The sequence below is a fragment of the Rosa chinensis genome, chromosome 1 (assembly GCF_002994745.2).
Source record: "Rosa chinensis cultivar Old Blush chromosome 1, RchiOBHm-V2, whole genome shotgun sequence".
Classification (NCBI taxonomy): Eukaryota; Viridiplantae; Streptophyta; class Magnoliopsida; order Rosales; family Rosaceae; genus Rosa; species Rosa chinensis.
In genome coordinates, this window is record NC_037088.1 from 25,188,232 (window position 1) to 25,194,231 (window position 6,000).

Here is a 6,000-nt window from a genome sequence, read left to right on the forward strand (position 1 = left end):
CTTTTTCCAGTGCTCCTACGGAGTCTGTAGCAGGAGATTGGATTACTCGTATGGAGAGAGTATTTGAATCCTTGGGTTGTCCAGCTGCTAGGAGGGTTCCTTTGGCTATTGATCTCTTAGACGGGGATGCATGGCTATGGTGGTAGGGTACCAGGAATATGGGTTTTGACCCAACTACCATGACTTGGGAAGAGTTCAAGGCGGAGTTCTCGAATCGGTACTATAATCAGGCCTCTTAACATCGTCTCCGATTTGATTTCATGCAGTTGAAGCAGACTGAAGAGATGACTGTGTTGCAGTATGAGGAGTGTTTCATTGCTTTATCTCGGTTTGCCCCTGAGTTGGTGGCGACAGAAAAGTTGAAGGTTGATCAGTTTATTAATGGTCTCCTACCTATTTATCGAGATTGGTTGGCGCCTCACGATTACCCGACTTTTAAATTAGCTGTGGAGGCTGCTATGAGATGTGAGGCCAGATACCTAGACGGTTCCCGACCTTTGGAGAGTGGCGGTCCCAGTCAGGGGCCATCCAAGAGAATTGCATCTAGTTCGGGTTCTGCATCGTCATCAGGCAGTAGACCGAGCAGTTCAGATTCTAGCTCTTGTCAGCGCTTCAGGGGACCCTTCAGGAGGCCTGGGCAGACAGGTAGGAGGCAATCCCGGGGTGGCACTGCTAGTTCCAGTGGAGGCTTTGGTAAACAGTTGATTCAGAGAGACTATCCCCAGTGTGCTACTTGTGGTAGACACCATGCAGGCCCGTGTCAGGCAGGTGTGGGGACTTGTTACCAGTGTGGCCAGTGGGGTCACTACAGGAGAGAATGCCCTCAGTTGACCCAGGGAGTCCTCACTACATCTGATCAGAATGTGGGTCAGACCACTGTGGGTGCTGCTAGTATAGGTTCTCGGGGCAGTTTGTTAGGCAGGAGCAGCACTCAGCCGGGTAGTGGACAGAGAGGGCGTCCAGTGAGCCAGGCCCGTCTTCATGCTATGACCCAGCAAGAGGGTCGCACTGCACCGAACGTCATTATGGGTATGTTAATTGTTTTTGGCCAACCAGCTTTTATTTTGATTGATCCTGGAGCCTCTCACTCCTTTATGTCTAGGAGGTTTTCTTTCTTTGCTAATGTGCCCCCATCTCTCCTACTTGGTGAATGGCATGTGGTTCTACCATCAGGGGAAAGACATAGAATTGAATGGGTATATCGTTTTTGTGGAGTGTTTGTGGATGGAGTTTGTTTAGAGGCGGATTTGATTCCCTTTGAGTTAGTAGAGTTTGATGTAATCCTGGGGATGGATTTCCTTCGGATGCATCATGCCTTAGTGGATTGTTTTTGTTGTACGGTGTTGTTTCGGAGTCTGGGTAAGCCAATTGTCACCTTTTATGGTGAACGGGAGGTTCTCCCATCTTGCATAATCTCAGCTTTAACTGCTAAGAAGATGTTGAGTAAGGGTTGCCAAGCTTATTTGGCATATGTGGTGAATTCAGATGCCGAAGTTATGGATCTTAGCCAAATTCCGATTGTTGGTAACTATCCAGATGTATTTCCAGATGAATTGCCTAGTTTGCCCCTGGTGCGAGAGATAGACTTTACCATAGATTTACTTCCAGGTACAACACCCATCTCTCAAGCACCTTATAGAATGGCACCGGCAGAACTAAAGGAGTTGTATATACAGTTGCAGGAGTTAACGGAGAAATGGTTTATACGACCTAGTGTATCTCCCTGGGGTGCACCTGTGTTGATTGTGAAGAAGAAAGATGGTACTTTAAGGCTTTGTATTGATTACCGGAAACTTAACAGGGTGACTATAAGAAATAAAGATCCCTTGCCCCACATTGATGATTTGTTTGACCAGTTGAGGGGTGCTAAAGTTTTCTCAAAGATTGATTTGAGGTCTGGTTATCATCAGTTACGGAATAAAGAGGAGGATGTAGCCAAAACTGCCGTTCGATCACGTTATGGTCATTATGAGTTCCTTGTTATGCCTTTTGGGTTGACAAATGCACCCGCTGCTTTTATGGATCTCATGAACAGAGTGTTTCGCCCGTATCTTGACTGCTTTGTGATTGTGTTCATTGATGACATATTGGTTTATTCTAAGAGTGAGGAGTTACATGCTGAGCATTTGAGTATTGTGTTGGAGACTCTGCGGATACACCAATTGTATGCTAAATTTAGTAAGTGTGAGTTTTGGCTCGACCATGTGACATTCTTGGGTCACGTCATTACAGCTGCAGGTGTTAGTGTTGATCCCCAAAAAGTAGAAGCAGTGTTGAACTGGGGAAGACCTACCAATGTAACAGAAATTAGTAGTTTCTTGGGTCTTGCTAGTTATTATCGACGTTTTGTGCAAAAATTTTCTAGAATTGCCGCTCCTCTTACCAACTTAACGAGAAAGGGTGTCAGATTTGTTTGGTCTGAAAATTGTGAGCGAAGCTTCCAAGAACTTAAGAGTCGGTTGACTAGTGCTCCAATCCTATCCTTGCCTGATGTTAGTGGGGAGTATGTAATTTACAGTGATGCCTCTAGACAAAGCTTAGGCTGTGTTTTAATGCAGCATGGTAATGTGATTGCTTATGCTTCTAGACAGTTGAAGCCACATGAGTCGAATTACCCTACACATGATTTAGAGTTGGCAGCTATTGTGTTTGCTCTTAAGTTGTGGAGGCATTATCTGTATGGAGCCAGATGTCAGATTTTCACTGACCATAAAAGCCTCAAGTATGTGTTTACACAACCAAATTTAAATTTAAGACAACGAAGATGGATGGAATTGATTGAAGATTATGATTGTACCATTGAGTACAACCCCGGTAAGGCGAATGTGGTGGCGGATGCACTTAGTAGGAACCCATCCGTGACTTTGTCATATTTAAGGGCCACTTGAGTACCCCTATTGTCAGAGTTGAGGTCTACGGGGGTTGTGTTATCGGTTGATGAGGTTGGTACTCTGGTGGCTAGTTTTCATGTGAGACCAGTATTCATTGATAAAATATGGGAAGCACAGCCTCTTGACCCAAGAATTGAAGGGATTAAAGAAGGTGTTCGTGGTGGTTGGCAACTTGATTTTCTATTCCAAGAGATGGGACATTGATGTTTGGAAAGAGACTTTGTGTTCCTAACGTTGAAGCACTTAAACGAGAAATACTTGATGAAGCTCATAACTCCGCGTATGCCCTGCATCCTGGTGGTACAAAAATGTATCGAACTCTCAAAGAATACTATTGGTGGCCAAACATGAAAAGAGAAATTGCAGCTTTTGTGAGTAAATGCCTGGTGTGCCAGCAAGTGAAGGCGGAAAGGCAAAAACCGTCGAGTTTGTTGTAACCTTTGCCAATTCCGGAATGGAAATGGGAACATCTCACCATGGACTTTACTTACAAGTTACCTCGTACGCAGGATGGTAATGATGGTATTTGGGTGATTGAGGATTGACTCGCCAAATCAGCTCATTTTCTGGCGGTTAAGGAAACCTTTAGTTTGAATAAATTAGCAAAGTTGTATGTGGACGAAATTGGAAAGCTTCATCGTGTGCCTAAGTCCATTGTTTCTGATCGCGATGCCTGATTCACGTCAAAGTTTTGGAGGAAGGTTCACAAATTTTTGGGAACAAAATTACAATTTAGCACTGCTTTCCATCCTCAAACTGATGGAAAATCTGAGCGAACTATACAGACTTTGGAAGACATGTTGAGGGCTTGTTCTCTACAATTTAAGGGAAATTGGGATAAGCACCTGGCTTTGATGGAGTTTGCATATAACAACAGTTATCACTCGAGTATTGGTATGGCTCCCTACGAAGCTTTATATGGGAAACAGTGTAGGACCCCATTATGTTGGGATGAAGTGGGAGAAAGACAACTTATTGGTCCTGAAATTATTGAAATCACAACAGATAAAATTAAGGTGATTAAAGAGAGGCTCAAGACGGCTCAAAGCAGATAGAAGAGCTACGCCGATAATCACAGGAAGCATCTTGAATTCCAAGTTGGTGATTGGGTATTTTTGAAATTATCTCCTTGGAAGGGTGTGGTAAGGTTTGGTAAACGTGGGAAACTAAGTCCAAGGTATATTGGTCCCTATGAGATTGTGGAACGAATTGGTCTTGTCGCTTATCGCTTGGCTTTACCTCTACAACTATCTAAAGTACATGATGTCTTTCATGTATCCATGCTTCGCAAGTACATAACTGATCCTTCACATGTGTTACCAGCTCAACCCATTACACTTACAGAAGATTTAACATATAAAGAAGAACCAATACAGATCCTAGATCGTCGTGAGCAAGTACTCCGAAGTAAGGTTACACCTTTGGTTAAGGTATTATGGAGGAATCACCTAATTGAAGAAGCTATTTGGGAACCAGAGGACCAAATGAGGCAACAGTATCCACATCTTTTTCCTTGACAGGTATAATTTCGAGGACGAAATTTTATAAGGAGGGGAGAATGTAAGGCCTCGTATCTTAAAATCTTTATGAGTTACGTTTTTATCAGTTTTGACCGAGGAGTTGACTTTCTACTTTGTCTGTTACGTTGGAATATTCTTTGAGTACGTCGTAGGTTACGAAAAAATTTAGTTCGTGGACACGCAGTTTGTATCGATCGGAGTTTTTACGGGAAAGTTGTGATTTAATGTTTGGAAGTTGCTGTTTCTTATTAAAATATTGGTTTCTAAAAAGGGAAATAGATTAATAAGAGGAGAGAGAGAGAGAGAGAGTATATCGGGACAGAGCCCGACCTCCCAAACCCTCCCCCTTTCGTTTTTCTTCTTCTCCACGAACCGAACCCAATTTCCAGCGAATCACCGCAGCAGGACCTTGTTGGACTCGTCCCTGGCCATCGAAGCTTCCTCTCTTCATTCTCTTTCATCTCAGGTATGTGATTTTGATGGGTAGCTTTGTTTTGAACTAATTTGGGGGAGGATTGCCAATCGGGTTTGGGAACCTTCGGTTGGGTTTTCGATTTCCGGCGGTCTCCGGTCGGAAATCCTTGTGATTTTGGTTCTCTGTGAAGCGTTAAACACATTTTCAACCTTTTTGTAGCTTGATTTGGCCGGAGGAAGTGGTAGTGATGATGAATAGTGGTGATGAACAGTAGCTATCGGGTTTTTCAGATTTTGGGGTGAAATTCCGACCACTTCTGCTTGGTTTTAGCTGTTATTGCAGGTTTAAAAATTGTTGGGTTTGCTGTGGTGATGCGTTTGGGCTAGTTAAGTTGGCCGGAGATGGGGTTTGGTGTGATGGCGCATGAAACCACATGCCGCCACTGGTGGTGGCGTGTTGAGTCATTGTCAGACTTGTTAACTGCGTTGTGTGGTGTTGTTAAATCTTACTTGTTGTTGGGAACCTTCGATTAGCATTGTTTTAGACTTGTGATTAATTGTTTGGTTAGATGTTTTGATTTTATGGTTTACAATATTCTGGGTTAATCCCTTGATAAATTGCTATTAGGGCTAGTGCGGAATTAATCTACTTGGTTGAGAGTTTGGAGTTGTTATGGAGATTTTTTTTAGAAAAGGAAATTATATTATTTTGGTGGATAATTGTGATTAATGATTTGAAATTGAATTAATTGAGTTATCGAGACGATCCTTGTGAAAGTGAAAATTAGAGAGTTAGCGAGGATGTTGATTAGTTGTTGAATTCTGAATTTGAGAGTCTGAGTCATAATTAAGAGGGGGAAGTTTAGAGGAAATATCCACAAGCATTATTTATTTTTCAAGAGAATGAGTTTTAATTCTTTAATGATTTCCTTTGTGAGGTTAATTTTATCATGCCCAATTATTACAGGACGTACTGAGCCCTCGAGCGAGGAGGACACGGGCAGGTAGCAGGATTAGCTGCGGGACTCACTAGTGTGGACTTTTATTTTGTTTAAAAATTGCATGCAGCATGGTATTAAGTTTTCAGTTGGCATATTATTTTGAGTAAATGTTATTTTGTGGAAAGTAAAGGATTTAAAAATAAAGCAGTTGACAAGGAGGCTAGTTTGGCGCAT